Source organism: Arachis hypogaea, chromosome 11, assembly GCF_003086295.3.
Source record: "Arachis hypogaea cultivar Tifrunner chromosome 11, arahy.Tifrunner.gnm2.J5K5, whole genome shotgun sequence".
NCBI lineage: Eukaryota > Viridiplantae > Streptophyta > Magnoliopsida > Fabales > Fabaceae > Arachis > Arachis hypogaea.
The window spans coordinates 76,828,568-76,847,884 of record NC_092046.1 but is presented as its reverse complement, the minus strand read 5'-3'; the positions used below and the strand labels follow the sequence as shown (position 1 = coordinate 76,847,884).

General features: G+C 37.0%; 2 long non-coding RNA genes across 2 annotated transcripts; both read right to left on the bottom strand.

The window, feature by feature from the left end:
• Positions 1-4,416: 4,416 nt before the first annotated feature.
• LOC140176542 (uncharacterized) lies at positions 4,417-5,948 on the bottom strand. The gene is made up of 2 exons (XR_011868157.1): positions 5,796-5,948; positions 4,417-4,613 (listed from the first exon to the last, which is right to left on the bottom strand). It is a non-coding gene; the product is annotated as an uncharacterized lncRNA (long non-coding RNA).
• Positions 5,949-7,243: 1,295 nt separating this feature from the next.
• On the bottom strand, positions 7,244-8,727 carry LOC140176541 (uncharacterized). The gene is made up of 2 exons (XR_011868156.1): positions 8,622-8,727; positions 7,244-7,440 (listed from the first exon to the last, which is right to left on the bottom strand). It is a non-coding gene; the product is annotated as an uncharacterized lncRNA (long non-coding RNA).
• Between the last annotated feature and the right edge of the window lie 10,590 nt (positions 8,728-19,317).

Below are 19,317 nucleotides of genomic sequence, written 5' to 3'. Positions count from 1 at the left end.
AGTTCAAGAAGCTAGAAGCCGTGATTGCTATCGTGGCGGAAGCCGTTAGCAACATGGTCTCCTCCCGCCTAAGCCTATACGATCAAGGCACTCCCATTGTTGAATGTAGATAGGCAATCAAGGAGCATAGTGAGGGAGTAAATTTGGAGCTTCAAGGTGAAGAAGAGGAGTTGAGGCAAGAATCGCAACAAGGGGAGGGAGTAGAGACAATTGAGCTGAAAGAAGTGGTTGAAGACCTAGGAGATGTTGGAAGTCCATGGGAATGTAGTATTAGAGAGCCCTCTTCCAAGAAGCTTGATATTGATATTGAGGAGGGTGTAGAACCTCCAAGGCATATCATGGTTGAAGACTTTGAAGAGGTTGATCATGAGATGGATTCAATCATTGATGAGTTTCTATATACAATTGAATCCTCTCCCATTGGGCTTGACATAGAGATTAAAGAAGAAGATACCTCACTTTCCATACCCTTGGCAAGCAATGAAGAAGAGATTGAATTGGAAGAAAGCTACCAAGAGGAGGAGGTTGAGCAAGAAGCAAACTCCATCATTGAAGATGATTCCACACCAACCAATGTGTCTTTTGGAATTGATGAACCTCCCTCATTGTGTTATGAAATTGCTGACAAGGAGGACCGTGCACAACTTCCGACACATGGTTTGAGCAATGAGAGGTGTATAGAAGAAGTTGGTGAGCAAGGAATTGAAATTGAAAAAGCTTGTCAAGAGGTAGAGGTAGTCAAGGAAGAGCACAAGGGAGTGGAACTTGCAAGATCATTGGGACCACTCCTTCCTAAGTTACCATCCAACACAACATTCAAGTGGGTAAATTCCTATCCCTAAAGTTTACTTTCTCACTTGAATATGGTTTGATTGAAATGGATGGTCAACTTAGAGCTCTTTGTGGATTGAAGAGTAAGAGGAAGTTGTGTTAGTGGTTGTCAATTTGATGTTAGGCTCATTAAGGTTGAACCCTCAAGGCATAGGTACCATGGTTGGAGGAATGCTAATTTGTATGGGTTTAGGAGGAGAAATTGGTACCCCAAGGAGAATTCTATGTGTTTCTCACCCAATTGAAATTGTGTTGATTAACTTGAAGATAGGCATAGAAATAAGATTTGGGATCTGGGAATATATGAAGATCAACTTTGGGAGCCCTTAGCTTGTGTGGAACTTCATCAAAGCTTGGTGCCATTGATTTTGAAGTTTGGAGCTTACTTGAAGACCAAGCATTGGTGGAAGTTTCAAGATGAATTCAAGCACAAACCACCTTGATAAGGAGCTTCCCAATTGTCCAACTTAAGGACAATAAATAAAAGTGCTAGGTGGGAGACACCCCACCATGGTAAACTCTTTCCATTCTCTTATATATATAATCAATGAATGAATTGAGTTGCCATTGTTAGGTAGTAAGTAGTTTTCTTCTTTGCATATTCTTATTTTAGTGTTTTGGTTGCTAGTTTGTTTGATTAGATTTATGCCTTAAGTTGTAGAGTAGTTGTTGTTGAATTGTGTTTTGCTTGAAGTGTAAGTTGTGTTTGTATTGTACTTGAAAATTTTTCAAAGACCAAAAAGATTTTTGTTAAATTTGAATTTTGGTTGATTTAGAATGCATATAGGTTAAGAGAGTGCTCTGTTTCTATTCCTTCTTCTATATATATATATATATATATATATATATATATATATATATATATATATATATATATATATATATATATATATATATATATATATATATTAAAAAAAAGGGTGCGCGCCACGCGTGAGCGTGGCCGACGCGCACGCGTCGTATGCTGATTTTGCAACTCCCAGTACAAAAACCAAAGAGTTGCGCTGGAGTTGTGTGTGTTTTGTGCGAAAAGCACACTTTAGCCTCATGCGTATGCGTAGCTGACGCGTACGCGTCCCCTCTGTTTTCTGCTTTCCACGCGCAGGCGTAGACGACGCGCACGCGTGAGATGACTTTCCTTGCTTCCCACGCGTACGCGTGGATGAAGCGTGCGTGTCACCTCCGCGCCTTGTTTCCCCTGTTTTTGCCCTGTTTTCTTTTCCCTTCTTCTCTTCTTTTCTTCTTCTTTCTTCTTTCTTCTTCTTTCCTTCTTCTCTCCTTCTTCTTTCCTTCTTCTTTCTTCTCTCATTTCTTCTTCTCTCTTCTTCCTTTCGTACTTGCTTCTTCTCCCTCTCTTCAAAATTTCATTTCTTATTTTTCTTATTTTCATCTTCTTTTATTTATTGCATTTGCATGCTTTCATTTATTGCATTTTAATTTTGTTTTTATAACTTGTTCTTATTTTCTTTTCTAAGTTTCTTATTTTAACATTGGTGTTGAATTCTCATACTCAAATATTGAGAATTTCTTGCATTGTTATGGTGCTTCGTGACTTGTTTAGCATTAATTGTAATATTTATTCCACACACAGACTAGTACTTTAGTCCTTCCTAACTCATTATTCTTTATTTTTGTACCTCAATATCATTGAGTTAGGATGGGACCAAATGCTCTCATGCTTATCACTAATCTTGTTTGTGTCAATTCTTGCTTGAACTTGATGCTTCCGAGTGCTCTTCATGCTTTGACTTTACTCTCGCATCCAGTGTTAGTGATATTCCCTTTGCTTACATTGCTTTCTCACTCACATGTTGTAGCTACCATGCAAGTGGAGAACCTTACTCTTATTTGGCATTAGCATCCGCCTATGTTCTATTTGCTTTGACATCTTTGTTGTAGGCTTAACTTCTTTCTTTTTCTCTCTTTTTAGGCTGGCCATCGAGAGGGAAAGGAAAAGCTTATTAGGGCAACAAACAAGTTCCTCCGCACGACCTTTTGAAGAAACTCATCAGTTGTAGCAACCCATCCACCTTTCTCTTCTTTGCATGCACCGAGGACGGTGCAAATTTCTAAGTGTGGGGAGGTCGTCCAACTAACCTCCGTAGGTAACCACTTCCATTTTCAACACTAATTCTTAATTTTCTTTGTTAGTTAATTGTTGTATTGCATGATAGGTTGCTTGTTAGTTAGAATTTGTACATATTTTACCATTTTTTTATGTTAGGACTACTTGGTTAGGGTGATGATTTCTCTTCCAAAAAACTATTTTTAGGGCACCTTACCAATTAAAAATTTTTTTTATGTGAACTTGCTTGAAGAATTTATTTTAGAACATGATTTTTGAGTTAAGAACACATAAGCATGTGAGTTTTGAGCCTAAATTTCATGGTTATATTGACGTTGGGATTTTATGGTGGTAAAGAATTTTATAAAAATAGTCGCGTTGTAGATATAGATTCTAAACCAACAGAAATCCCTTCGTGCAAACGTTTTGGTTGTCACAAGTAACAAACCCCTTTAAAATTGATAACCGAGTATTTAAACCTCGGGTCGTCTTCTCAAGGAACTGCAGGGAAGTATGTTCTTATTATTGGTTATGGAGATTGTAAATTGGGGTTTTGAGAATGAGGAGTGAATAGTTTAATTAGCAATTAAAGTAAATGAAGAACAAGTAATTTAAATGGCAAGTAAAATAAATAAATGACTGTAAATAAACTTTTGGCAAGGTATGATAAATTAGAGGTCCTATCCTAGCTATCCTTATCAATGATGATGAGAATTGAATCTTAATTCCACTTTGTTAACCTTTACTAAGATAAAGGAAGGTCAAGGGATTAATTGGTTTGATCTTCGAATCCTAATTATTTCCTAAGAAAAGATTGGGATTATTGAAGTTCAATTTAATTAACAAAGATAACAATTATCAATCATGTTTGAGTTTGATAACTCCTGAGTTACTGATTTCTTAACCAAGACCAAAAGGGAGAAAAGTAAATCTACTGGAATAAAAATGCCTTCAGATGGGAATAACAATAATGTAAAAAAAAGAAAAGCAATAATAAACTGAAATACCTCAAATAACATTAATTCAAAAGAGTAATCTGTAACATGGAAGAATTCATAGATTAAATTGCAAAAGTAAATAAAAAGGAGTATTGAACCTGATAAAGAGATAATCCTGAAAGCGAATAAAATCCTAATTCTAAATCCTAATTCTAAAGAGAGAAGAAAGAGGAGAGAACCTCTCTCTCAACTAAATCTAAATCATGAAAACTAACTAAAGTGGAGACTCTCCTTGAACAGATGCATTCCCTCACTTCATAACCTCTGGTCTATGCCTTCTGGACTTGGATTTGGGCTAAAAAGGGCTTCAGAATTCGCTGGGAGCGTTTTCAGTAATTTCTGGTGCGTGGCCTCTGTCACGCGGTCGCGTCATTTGTAACACCCTAACCTTTAGCACGTCATGATCGTACCAAAAGTAAGGAGTTACTAACCTGTTCTCCTTATTTACTATTTAATATTGAGCCTTTAGGTCGATATTGCGTTTCAGTTTATAAGAAAATACCAGAAAATTATTTGTAGTAATTAAAATCACACAATTATTAATAATAGTAAATGCTATACAAATGAATTCAATATAAAACTCAAATACAATACCTATCCCTCTGGATAAAATAAAACTTAAAGCAACAAGGGCGAGGGAACTCTATAAAAATAACAGGAATCACAAGTTAATCTACTAGTCGTCTGCATCTTCTAACTGAATCTTCGAACCTGTGTCACTGAAAGGGTGGAAGATTTTGGGGGTGAGAACAAACCACACGTTCTCAGTAGGGAATGGGAATGCCGTAAAAGTAATGAATTTAATGCAAATAATTAACTTACTTAGTAAAACTATTTTGTTAACCCTTTGGAAATACTTTTATTTCTACTTTAGATAAATAATTACTTTTCTTTAAATTTCTAAACTCAAAACAAAACTTAAATATAAAACTAGTCACATTTTCTGTCTCTCAGGCACATAGTTAATCCTCAGTCAAAAGTAAACTCGTAATCACTTTAATACACTCACAAACAAATAGTGCAAGCAAGAGATTCAATTCAATGCACAAGCAAGTCACAACAAGACAAACAATACAATCACAAAGTAATAAAACAAGCAAGCGCAATCAAATGTAAATGTGCAAACAACATGATGCATGTCTATCCCTAACGCAGGCCATGAGCTCATGTGTCGGTTGCCTACCCGCTCCCGACATTACCCGGGCACAAGTCCCAGATATGGTTTTCCAGATGCATCAGTGTGCTTATAAGTCGTACGGCCAGGCCGCATCAGTGTGACTTTAAGTCGTACGGCTAGGCCGCATCAGTGTGACTTTCCAAATCAATAAGCGTACATCTGGAAAACAGTTCTCAGTGTGTGGGCGTCCCCACTTTACATTTGGCACTAAGGCCCAAACAATGTCACATCTGCTCTCCTGTGGCAGACACTTCATTAATTAATATATTCTTTAAATCCTTGTTCTCTGCTCTCCTATGGCAGAGATTCCTTTTCTTAATAAACCGAGCTCAAATCTTTACTTAAAACAAAATCTCTCCTTAAAAGATTGGGTTTAAAACATTATATTTTTCTTAATAAATCAAACTTTAAAATAGAATAAATCTTTTCTTAACTAAATATATTTTAAATAATTTAATTTTTCAAAACCAAATCTTTTAAAATAACTTTTCAAATAAAACCTCAGATTTTATAAAATTTTGGCAGCACTTCCCCTAAAACTCGGGCTTAGCCACCCTTTTCGAGTCCCAGCTGAACTATTTTCAACCTCTTTTCAATCAAGAAATCAAATACATATTCATCAAATTCAGTCATTCCAAACAATCTTAAATTATTTACAAATACCCACTAGACTTCCATGGTATTCATAGTTTAAAACAGTTAATTTCAAAATAAAATCCCATACCTCCGTACGAAATCAAAACAACAGAAGCTCCGAAGAAGCTTTCTGATCGAACTGCTGAAGGAAAAAGCATCAGAAATCGTCTGTGCTTCCTAAAACTCCAGTTAGCCGAACTCAAGGAGAAGAGGAGCTACGTCACCATCAACTTCTACCGGATCAAAAGTAACGTCAACGTGTAGAGAAAAAGGATACAAACATTTTTATCAGATTAAATTTTTTATTAGAGTTACAGATCGCAAGAAATCGAAATCGAAAATTTGAGTGGGGTTACAGTTCCTTCATGCAACATTCGGTCTCTGCTTTTCTTATTTTCTTTCTTCTGAGTTCGGTGAAGAAAGGAACAAGGAAATTATTCATTGAGTAATAAGTTTAGCTAATGAGGTGGCTGATGGTGCTTTATAATTAGAAAAGGGGATTTGCTTAGTAATAAGATTAGGTGTCATGGTTTAATTAAATGAAAGAGAACATGTGTCATCGTTATACATATATACATGTACATTAAGCCATGTTTCTTTTCCTTTTATTATCAAATGATTTCGTTGGAAACTTTCCTAATAATAATAATAATAATAATAATAATAATAATAATAATAATAAAAATTTATAAAAATTTATAAAAATTAATTTAAACTGTAACTATCAATATAGTTTCTGATAGATAATTCAAAATAATAGAATAAGTCATAATTAAATTAAATTTTATTCTTAAATTCAAAACATAAAATTTAATTTTAAAAATTTGGATTGTTATATTCTACCCACCTTACAAAAATTTTCGTCCTCGAAAATTGATATAAGATGGAAAAGATTCATATCAACTCAATTTTCAAAAATATCAAAGAAAAGAAATAGAGAGGTGTGGCATGTTTAGTTTGCAAATGTGAAAGAAACCATATCTGATGAAAGAAGTTTGAAACAAAAAGTCTTACGGCAAACAACCAAGGAAGAGATTCACATTAGCACGAATAAGGATTATGCGTTGAAACGGAGCTAACCCCTAAACTTAACTTCTAACGTTCCCAAACCACGCAATTTACGTTACTTATTACTTCTATTGCGTCTATGATAACCCGTTAGTACTCTCATATACATAAATCATTAGCATTAAGTTGGCCAGACTTATTACCATGAGGTATGCAATGATAAGCTAACAGCATTAATCACAGACAGTCATGCATCTCAAAACTCAAACTCTTGTCATTAGGACAAGTCCTATTACATGACAGACACTCAGAGTATGCAGTGAAGCATAATCAGTCCATTCCTAAGGCTCTAATAGGAACGAACTGCTCTGATACCATAATGTAACACCCTAACCTTTAGCACGTCATGATCGTACCAAAAGTAAGCAGTTACTAACTTGTTCTCCTTATTTACTATTTAATATTGAGCCTTTAGGTTGATATCGTGTTTCAGTTTATAAGAAAATACCAGAAAATTATTTGTAGTAATTAAAATCACACAATTATTAATAATAGTAAATGCTATACAAATGAATTCAATATAAAACTCAAATACAATACCTATCGCTCTGGATAAAATAAAACTTAAAGCAACAAGGGCGAGGGAACTCTATAAAAATAACAGGAATCACAAGTTAATCTACTAGTCGTCTGCATCTTCTAACTGAATCTTCGAACCTGTGTCACTGAAAGGGTGGAAGATTTTGGGGTGAGAACAAACCACACGTTCTCAGTAGGGAATGGGAATGCCGTAAAAGTAATGAATTTAATGCAAATAATTAACTTACTTAGTAAAACTATTTTGTTAACCCTTTGGAAATAATTTTATTTCTACTTTAGATAAATAATTACTTTTCTTTAAATTTCTAAACTCAAAACAAAACTTAAATATAAAACTAGTCACATTTTCTGTCTCTCAGGCACATAGTTAATCCTCAGTCAAAAGTCAACTCGTAATCAATTTAATACACTCACAAACAAATAGTGCAAGCAAGAGATTCAATTCAATGCACAAGCAAGTCACAACAAGACAAACAATACAATCACAAAGTAATAAAACAAGCAAGCGCAATCAAATGTAAATGTGCAAACAACATGATGCATGTCTATCCCTAACGCAGGCCATGAGCTCATGTGTCGGTTGCCTACCCGCTCCCGACATTACCCGGGAACAAGTCCCAGATATAGTTTTCCAGATGCATCAGTGTGCTTATAAGTCGTACGGCCAGGCCGCATCAGTGTGACTTTAAGTCGTACGGCTAGGCCACATCAGTGTGACTTTCCAAATCAATAAGCGTACATCTGGAAAACAGTTCTCAGTGTGTGAGCGTCTCCACTTTACATTTGGCACTAAGACCCAAACAATGTCACATCTGCTCTCCTGTGGCAGACACTTCATTAATTAATATATTCTTTAAATCCTTGTTCTTTGCTCTCCTATGGCAGAGATTCCTTTTCTTAATAAACCGAGCTCAAATCTTTACTTAAAACAAAATCTCTCCTTAAAAGATTGGGTTTAAAACATTATATTTTTCTTAATAAATCAAACTTTAAAATAGAATAAATCTTTTCTTAACTAAATATATTTTAAATAATTTAATTTTTCAAAACCAAATCTTTTAAAATAACTTTTCAAATAAAACCTCAGATTTTATAAAATTTTGGCAGCACTTCCCCTAAAACTCGGGCTTAGCCACCCTTTTCGAGTCCCAGCTGAACTATTTTCAACCTCTTTTCAATCAAGAAATCAAATACATATTCATCAAATTCAGTCATTCCAAACAATCTTAAATTATCTACAAATACCCACTAGACTTCCATGGCATTCAAAGTTTAAAACAGTTAATTTCAAAATAAAATTCCATACCTCCGTACGAAATCAAAACAACAGAAGCTCCGAAGAAGCTTTCTGATCGAGCTGCTGAAGGAAAAAGCATCAGAAATCGTCTGTGCTTCCTAAAACTCCAGTTAGCCGAACTTAAGGAGAAGAGGAGCTACGTCACCATCAACTTCTACCGGATCAAAAGTGACGTCAACGTGTAGAGAAAGAGGATACTAACATTTTTATCGGATTAGATTTTTTATTGGAGTTACGGATCGCAAGAAATCGAAATCGAAAATTTGAGTGGGGTTACAATTCCTTCGTGCAACATTCGGTCTCTGCTTTTCTTATTTTCTTTCTTCTGAGTTCGGTGAAGAAAGGAACAAGGAAATTATTCATTGAGTAATAAGTTTAGCTAATGAGATGGCTGATGGTGCTTTATAATTAGAAAAGGGGATTTGCTTAGTAATAAGATTAGGTGTCATGGTTTAATTAAATGAAAGAGAACATGTGTCATCGTTATACATATATACATGTACATTAAGCCATGTTTCTTTTCCTTTTATTATCAAATGATTTCGTTGGAAACTTTCCTAATAATAATAATAATAATAATAATAATAAAAATTTATAAAAATCAATTTAAACTGTAACTATCAATATAGTTTTTGATAGATAATTCAAAATAATAGAATAAGTCATAATTAAATTAAATTTTATTTTTAAATTTAAAACATAAAATTTAATTTTAAAAAATTCGGGTTGTTATATCATTCGGAGTTTTCCTTGTCACGCGGTCGCGTCAGTCATGCGACCGCGTCATATGTGTTCTGCTTAAGGCGTGCGGTCGCGTCAGTCATGTGGCCGCGTCGTTGCTTCTTCGCGCTTGGCATGCGTCCGCGTCGCCCATGCGATCGCGTGGATGCCAGTTTCTCTAAAAACTCCGTTTTGTGTTTTCCTTCCATTTTTGTATGTTTCCTTTCCATCCTTTAAGTCATTCCTGCCTTAGAAGATCTGAAACTACTCAACACACTAATCACGGCATCGAATGGAAATAAAGGTAATTAAAATAATTAATTTTAAAGTATAGGAAACATGTTTTTCACATACATCACATAATAAGGAAGGGAAAGTAAAACCATGCAATTAATATGAATAAGTGGGTGAAGGATTGAATAAATCACTCAAACTAAGCACAAAATATATCATAAAATATAGGTTTATCAACCTCCCCACACCTAAACAATAGCATGTCCTCATGCTAAGTTCAAGAGTAATGTTAGGTTGAAGTGGTGGAATGTCATGCAATGCAATCTAATCTAAATGCAACTACCTAAATGCATCATGCATCATGCAATTCTAATTTTTTATTCACTTGTATATAAAGCTTGCATGTAGTTGAACTAATTCACATTCTCAAGGAGTCATATATATATATATATATATAGCCAAACCTTAGATAATTGATAAAGTGCCTTTACAATTGAAATGGGAGAGAAAAATATTTTATAAACTTACAAGACAATTAATAATTTCAACAGAGATATATGTTAATGAGCTATTGAACCCTCACTGGATTTTATGTTTACTCTCTAGTCACTCAGTGTTTATTGGGTTAATCACTCTATTCTTATTTTTATCCTTACTTTCTATAACTTTGTTTTTCATCTAACCAATCAACAATTATAGAATATAGACATACCAAAAATCATGAGGTCTTTAGTTAAGGTTGTAATGGGGCCAAGGTAAAGGTAAGGATATATGTATAAGGCTAAGTGAGCTAATAAGTGAATCCTTAATTAGTCTAAGATCTCACCTAACACACATACTTTGTAAAGCAAAGCTTCTTTACCTATTTTCTCATATTTTTCCACTTTTGATGTCACATGCTCATGTTTCAATATTTATTATTTTTATCCCATGTGCATTGCTTTATTTCACGTTTGGTGAATCCTTTTGTGTCCCCTTTATTCAACTATTGAAAAATAATACTTTTTTTTAATACACATGGTAATTCAATTATTTTGATTTCACATGAGCATGCGTCCCAAAATTTTTATTTGAATTATTTTATTCTTTTCAACTTTTCTACCTTTTTGTTTTTATCATCCATGTTCTCAATAGGTATCCCATATGTAAATCATACACAATTTCTATCTTAAGCTAACCAAGGATTCAACTTGGGATTTTTATTTTGTTTTTCTGCTTAAGGCTAGTAATGTGGTTTATAGAAAAAAGGGATTTAAAGGCTCAAGGGGGCTAACAAGGGTGATGTGAAAGGTAGGTTATTTTGGGATAAGTGAGCTAAAATCAAATAATGGCCTCAATCACTCTCTTGGTATGTATTTCTATTCTATAATCGGACATATAGATTAAAACAAAGTAAAGAACATCAGAATAAAAAAGAAGGGTGGAACACACAGGAATAAAATATTATGGTTTGAATGTAACCATACAATTAAGCTCAAAACTCACAGGCTGTGTATTCTCTAGCTCAAAAATCATTTATCACTTATGTATGTCATGCAGGTTTAGTTAAAAATTCCCATTATTCTCAATGTAAAACTTAAGATGGCTTTAAAGTTCTAGTGTTTCTCCTTGATGAAATGTTGTTAACTAACTAACATGTAATGCTATATATACAAGGTGTGTGGATTGTTTCTATTATGTTCAAGTCCTAGTTTACTTCCTTTTTTATATTTTCAATTTAAACTAAGCTATCTTATGCTAAAAATGGGTAAACTATACTAATTAATCCACAATTTCTATAACTAATAAGTTAGAATTGCTACTAAACTAAATGGCTAAAATATGAACTAAAAATGCAACATAGAATAAATACATAAAAATAGCAATATATATAAGTGCTGAGAAAATAAAAATAAAAATAAAGAGAAAAATACAGAAAAGTAGCAAAATAAATAAAAGAGTATGTAGTAGTTCACCAAAAAAAAAGAACGCCAGAGATGGCGACCTCCCCACACTTAAAATGTAGCATCGTCCCCGATGCTCACTCAAGCAGGGTGTGAAGGGGTGTCATCACTGGAAGGGTGGGTAGCTGGGGTCTTTGTGGTGGTGGTCGGAGGATCAGCCTGCTGCAGAGGAGGTGCTGACTGAATGGGGATCTCTGGGTCTACAGCCTGAATCTGAGGCGGAGCCTCCTGATGTGATGCTGCCTGCTGGGTGCCTGCCTGCTCTGCCTCGCTCAGTGGATAGGTCTCTGCCTCGTGAGCATCCGCCTCCTCCTCAGATGCCTCGGATGGTGTGTCAGGCTCGGAGGGGATATCGCCAGATCGTATCAACAGCTTCAGGTGCTTATAGCGTCACTTGTTGCGACTCTCCATCTGGTCAAGCCATCGAAACAGGCGGTGCACTAGATGATAGATGGGCTCTGGGGCAGGTGGAGGTGCAGTGGTGGTGGCAGGGGTTGCTGTGGAAGAAGAGGGGTCGGCAGATGGTGTGGCTGTGTCAGCAGTAGCAGTGAGGAGTAGACGTCTGTAGCCCAAAACCAGAAAGTTCCTGCTGTGAGGGATAATCTTCTTGCATTCTGTAGTAGGTGGCTTCTCATCAGCATCCTCCCAAGGCACGTCAGCTCGACGGCCTAGCTGTGTAATCAAATAGGGAAAGGGAAGAGTACCTCGGACGTGGACCCTGGCCATGTGGTACCAGATAAAGCGTGGCAGGTACAGGTCCTTACCCTCCATCACACACCATAGGAGGGTGATCATAGCGGCTGGTATCTCAGTCTCGTGAGTACTCGGCATAATGAAGTTAATAAGTATCTGATGCCATAGCCGAGCCTCGTCATTCAGGTAAATCCGCTTGATTCCCTTTGGCATGGTGGTGTTCTGACCCATAATCCAAGGAACGGTCGGGTCAAGGGCTATCCGGGCCTTGACTGCATCCCAATCAAACGTCATGAAGCGCATATCTTCCTCAGCTTTCTGATAACCATCCAGTTGATCAGTTTTAGGCAGAAGCTTCAGAACATCTTCAATGGCCTCTTCAGTGACCAGAATCTGCTTTCCTCTAAGGTTCACTACATCTAGGGAGGTTTTGAAGTAATTGCAGTAGAATTCTCTAACCCAAGATGCATTGACCTCAGTCAGGTTTATCTCCAGGAAGAACCAGCCTCTTTGTTTGATTTGGTCAGAGGTGTATTGCTGGAGTTCTTCTGGGATCTTCAAAGTTCTCTCCAGGTATAGGTTCCTGGAGTTTGCAAACACCGGATACTTCAGCTCACAGTATCGTTTTGCAAACTTTATTGGATCAGTGGCAGGTATTAGCTGGTCGACCTTCTCATGCGGGGTAAAATTTTTCTCCCGTAAGGAGTCATCATGCATAATATCCATAATGGACATGGAGGATTCTCCTCTTTTTCGTTTGCCAGTAGTAGCCTTTTCTTTTCCTTTTCTCTGGCTGGCAGACATCCTGAAAAATAGAAAACCAGGATATAGTAAAAACAAGAAAACAAATAGGCAAATAATCAAAAGAAACACAAAGTGGCAAAGGAGCAAAAGGATAAGGAAAATGAGTTAAGTAAATGTGCATTAAGGATTGTATAGGAGTTAAAAGTCTGAAAAGTAAAATTAACAATCCAAAATGTATTAGAAATCATGTTAAATAGAAAAATTGACATCATGCCATGGTTAGAATGTTAAAAGAAAGTGAAAGAAAATCAGAAGAAAAGTTTTGAAAGGTTAGGTTGGTTAGAATTGAAAAAGAGTTTAGGAAGTTAACATTAGTGAGTTAGTAAAAAGTGGGTTAAAGTAAGTGGCATAATGAAAATATTTCAAGTAACACGTATTCACAGTTAGAAGCTATAAGTAACTCATATCCAAATAAGGAAAACAGGTTGATGATGATTCAAATAGATATAGAAATAGCAAAAATTGGAATCAAACATCAAAAATGCAAATTATGAACCAGGAAATCAAAAAGAATAAGAAAGCTTGCCCTGGCATTCATGAATTGTTTTGGTTAAATCTAAGGAAAGCACAGTTGAAAATGCCAAAATCAAGACATGAATGGAAACATTTTATAGAAATTTGGGCAGCATTCCGGCTAAAATTGGATTGTCCCGGAAAATAAACAACAACAGAATAGTTCATATGAATCAGAAATACAGCTGCAATTACATATAAGGAATAAGAACATGAAAAATCAGAGTAAAGAGCAGCATGAAACAAGAAATTACAGCATATGAACAAAACTAACATCACAGCAACAGCAGAATTGTGAAAATAATGAAACAAGAAACACGAACAGCGTAATTAAACAGACCTAAATCCACTAACCACATCCTAGGCTACCTAACAACCTAAAATCCACTACAACATGCATATCTAACTAGCCTAATGACGAGCATAAACAGAAAAATATGAATTAACTACGAAGGATAGAAGGGTTGTGTTTGTCAGAACCTGGTAGGCGTAAGAAAGAGAGTGGGGCAGAGAGGTGGCTGGGGATGACGGCGGTGGCGTCCGGCACGGCGGAAGAGGGTGGCGCGGCGGCGGTGGCTGCTGTTCGGAGGAAGGGAGGGAAAGGTAGGGGTAATGGGTGTAGGGGGTAATAGGGGAAGGAAGGGGGGCTGTGGTTGGTGCTGGGTAGTGGTGACGGGGCGGCGGCGGTGGGTGGTGGTTGCGCGGCGTGGGCAGTGGCAGTTAGAGGGGAAGAAGAAGAAAGAAGAAGAGAGAAGGGGGAAGGAGGAAGGGGGGTAGGTGGCGGCGGGGTCTGGGTGGTCGACGGCGTCTGGCGGTGGCGTGGTGGTGGTGTGGTGGTGGCTGGGTGGTGTGGTGGTGGTGGTGGCTGGTGTGGTGGTGACTGATAGGGTTCGCGTGACTGGGAGTTATAAATTTGAATCCACGCAATCGTGTGGGGAACGCGGTCACGTGGTTGGGCTGAAATGGTGGTTGACGCGATCGCGTGGGGCACGCGATCGCACGGAATGGGAAAAGAGTGAATGACGCGATCGCCTGGGGCATGCGATCGCGTCGCTGGAAATTGTGCTAAACGCACGAATCCAGCGTCGTTTCAGCGCAACTCTCTGTCTCTTTTTGGGGTGTTGTGCAATCCTATGCAACGCGATCGCGTCGCTCACGCTGTCGCGTGGGATTGAGGTTGTGCAAGTGACGTGATCGCATGGGCATTTTGTGCTAAACGCACAATGGCCGCACAATTCTAGCCTAACTTTCTGGACGTTGGATCTTTACGCCGATCTCCAGGTCACGCGGCCGCGTGAATGACGCGGTTGCGTGGGAAGTGTTTTTCGTAACTTGACGCGATCACATGAATGATGCGGTCGCGTCGCGCACCCTTTTTTTATGCAGGTATGCAATTATGCAGTATGCAGAATGCAATGATTAATATGAATGAGATGCAAAACTCCAGGTTCAATAAAATAAAACTTGAAAACAAATAAAACTAAATAAAAATTGAAAAAGGGACGATCATACCATGGTGGGTTGTCTCCCACCTAGCACTTTTAGTTAAAGTCCTTAAGTTGGACATTGGATGAGCTTCCTGTTATGGCGGCTTATGCTTAAATTCATCCATAAATCTCCACCAATGCTTGGAATGCCAATAGCCTCTGGGGTCCCAAATTAGGCATGTAAAGCTCTTGAACAGCTTCAAATAGATTCGCAGGCTCCCGGGGTGACGAATGTCAGCATAGATTCCAGGATCCCAAGCTTTGCTTTTAAATCTGCCTTCGTCTTGATCTATACTTTTCCATCTGGGCGGTTTAGAAATTAGATTCTCACCAGGATAACCAAACATTTTCCGAGATCCATCCGATTGATCATGGTGCCAATCTGTGCACTTCGAGTTGAAGCGTGGAACCTTATTAAACCTTGTGCACCAGCTCTGAGTACGAGCCATTTCCCTTTTACTCTTAAAGCTGCAGAGAGCTCTAAGCTGGCCATCTGTTTCAAGCAAACCATATTCAAGTGGAAAGATACAGTTAAAGGTTAAGGATTGTACCCACTTAAAACTTGTATTGGGTGGTAATGGCCTTGGGATAGGTGGTTCTAGTGGTTCTGTGAGTTCTACTCCCTTGTGCTCTTCTGTGAAATTCTCCACTTCCTTGCAAGATTCTTCAAATATATCCATGTCCTGATCAAAGCCATCTATGTCTTCCTCATCACTTAAGTCATAGACTGGAGGTTGAGAGAAATCTACCTCCGTATCATCTTCGTATTCACTTGGGAAAGATTCTTCGATCTCAGAGAATTCACTTGCGGATGCAAGTTCATTACTAGGAGAACTTGACTTGTGACTATCATCGTCAAGGAAATTTGCTTCTTGGGCTATTCTGTCTAGTTCTTCATGAAAGACTTGCTCTGGGGATTGCGCACAATCCTCCTTAGCATCAATTATAACATCCTGGACAGAATGCTCCACAACTTTGGATTCCCATGGAGGTTCATCGTCTCCTAAGTCTTCAACCAACTCTTCTTCTTCAATAATAACAGCTTCCTCTACTTGTTCCAGTACGAAACCATGCTCTGTCTTGTCTACTGGAGTTCCTAGTATCTCCTTCATACTACGCTCTTCGTTAGATTGTCTACATGGGGCTGTGGGAGGTCCTTGAATGTTCGAATGTCTAGAAGATAATTGACTTACTGCTTGCTCCAGTTGATGAAGGGTTGTTTGAAGTCGATTTACTGTTTCCTTGAGGCGAACCTCTGATTCTCGGGGTGATAGATTTGGATATGGCATAGGGGGAAGTGGTGGTGTTTGGGGGTGATTGGATTGGAACTGGGGTAAATGAGGATCATACGGTGGTGAATGGTGAAAAAAAGCTTGTGAGTGTGGTGGTTCAAAGTTACGTTGAGAGGATGGCCTATAAGCACAGGGTGGGGCTTTTTGGTAATTACAAGGTTGTCCACCATGTCTATTTGCTTGGTATGCAATGTAGAATGGTCTTTGTCCATGATATCTTGGAGGGTGTTGTTGCCTAAAGGGTTGATCAGATCCTCTTGGCTCCATCCATCTTTGGTTACTCTAACCTTGATGCATGTTCCTGTTATAACTTCCATTCCTTTCAATAACATTAGAACCAAACTCAAAGCGGAAGGGGTGAGAATTCATAGTATCTAAAAAGAAATAAAGAGGGGGAAAATAAAGACAAATAAACAAGTAAAAAAAAATATTTACAATAACCAATAATAAGGCACACGATTGCAGTTCCCCAGCAACGACGCCATTTTGACGTTGGGATTTTATGGTGGTAAAGAATTTTATAAAAATAGTCGCGTTGTAGATATAGATTCTAAACCAACAGAAATCCCTTCGTGCAAACGTTTTGGTTGTCACAAGTAACAAACCCCTTTAAAATTGATAACCGAGTATTTAAACCTCGGGTCGTCTTCTCAAGGAACTGCAGGGAAGTATGTTCTTATTATTGGTTATGGAGATTGTAAATTGGGGTTTTGAGAATGAGGAGTGAATAGTTTAACTAGCAATTAAAGTAAATGAAGAACAAGTAATTTAAATGGCAAGTAAAATAAATAAATGACTGTAAATAAACTTTTGGCAAGGTATGATAAATTAGAGGTCCTATCCTAGCTATCCTTATCAATGATGATGGGAATTGAATCTTAATTCCACTTTGTTAACCTTTACTAAGATAAAGGAAGGTCAAGGGATTAATTGGTTTGATCTTCGAATCCTAATTATTTCCTAAGAAAAGATTGGGATTATTGAAGTTCAATTTAATTAACAAAGATAACAATTATCAATCATGTTTGAGTTTGATAACTCCTGAGTTACTGATTTCTTAACCAAGACCAAAAGGGAGAAAAGTAAATCTACTGGAATAAAAATGCCTTCAGATGGGAATAACAATAATGTAAATAAAAGAAAAGCAATAATAAACTGAAATACCTCAAATAACATTAATTCAAAAGAGTAATCTGTAACATGGAAGAATTCATAGATTAAATTGCAAAAGTAAATAAAAAGGAGTATTGAACCTGATAAAGAGATAATCCTGAAAGCGAATAAAATCCTAATTCTAAATCCTAATCCTAAAGTGAGAAGAGAGAGGAGAGAACCTCTCTCTCAACTAAATCTAAATCATGAAAACTAACTAAAGTGGAGACTCTCCTTGAACAGATGTATTTCCTCACTTCATAACCTCTGGTCTATGCCTTCTGGAATTGGATTTGGGCTAAAAAGGGCTTCAAAATTCGCTGGGAGCGTTTTCTGCAATTTCTGGTGCGTGGCCTCTGTCACGCGGTCGCGTCAGTCATGCGACTGCGTCATATGTGTTCTGCTTAAGGCGCGCGGTCGCGTCAGTCATGCGGCCGCGTCGCTGCTTCTTCGCGCTTGGCATGCGTCCGCGTCGCCCATGCGATCGCGTGGATGCCAGTTTCTCTAAAAACTCCGTTTTGTGCTTTCCTTCCATTTTTGTATGTTTCCTTTCCATCCTTTAAGTCATTCCTGCCTTAGAAGATCTGAAACTACTCAACACACTAATTACGACATCGAATGGAAATAAAGGTAATTAAAATAATTAATTTTAAAGCATAGGAAAAATGTTTTTCACATACATCACATATTAAGGAAGGGAAAGTAAAACCATGCAATTAATATGAATAAGTGGGTGAAGGATTGAATAAATCACTCAAACTAAGCACAAAATATATCATAAAATATGGGTTTATCATACATCATATAACCACTTATTTCCATTCTTGTGTGCATTATTCTCTTTCTATGATTGTAATCTTTGATTTGTTTGATTCTTTATGTTCATTATTTTGTGTATGAATGCACTTGTATGATTGAGGCTATCATTTTATTTAGCTTACTTACCCAAATAGCCTACCTTTCATAAACCATTATTAGCCAATTTTAGAGCCTATTTAATCCCTTTTGTTCTTAATTTTAGCACATCACTACCCCTAAGTGAAAAATAATAAATGTCCCTTAATTTGGATCTAGCTAGTGAGGATATGTATCATTTGGGTATGGGAAACTTGGGAACATTGGTTGAGGTAAAAGTGTGTTTTTATATTTTGGTTGAAAATCATGGGATTGGGTACATACTTATGCATTAAATATGTAAAACCATATGCATTGATACGTTTGTATATACTTTAGTGAAAAAAATGATAAAAAAAAAAGGAAAATAAAAAGACAATAATATATAAAAGAAAAAAAAGACAAACAAAAGCAATAAAAAGGGGAAAAAATGCCCCAAAGCAAAGTAATAATAACAATGCATATGGAATGTGAATTAAAGAGAATGCATGAGTATGTGAGAAAAAAAGTGGGAATTATGGGTAGCTAGGTATTGTATTAGAATTGTATAGGTTGTTATATATATTTGGTGAGAGCTTAGGTTAATCAAAGACTCAAATTTCAAGCTCACTTGACCATATGCATCCTTACCTTTATCCTAGCCCCACTACAACCTATGAATAAGTCCTCATGATAAATATATACATGCATTGAATAATTGTTGATTGTTAGATGAAAAACAAATCTTGGAAAGTATGATTAGAAGAGAATTGAGTGAATCAACCCTATACACTTGAGCGACTAGAGCGGATACACTTCCGATGAGGGTTCGATGCTCAATTCCTTACTCCCATCTTTCATGAGCTTTCTTCTTGCAAGTCTGTTTGAACTTCATTTTGATATTTGAATTGGTGAGATTCATGAATCGTCATATGATCTTAGCCCTACTTGTTCATATGCTCTTGGAGATTGATTTACTTTTAACCAAGTAGAT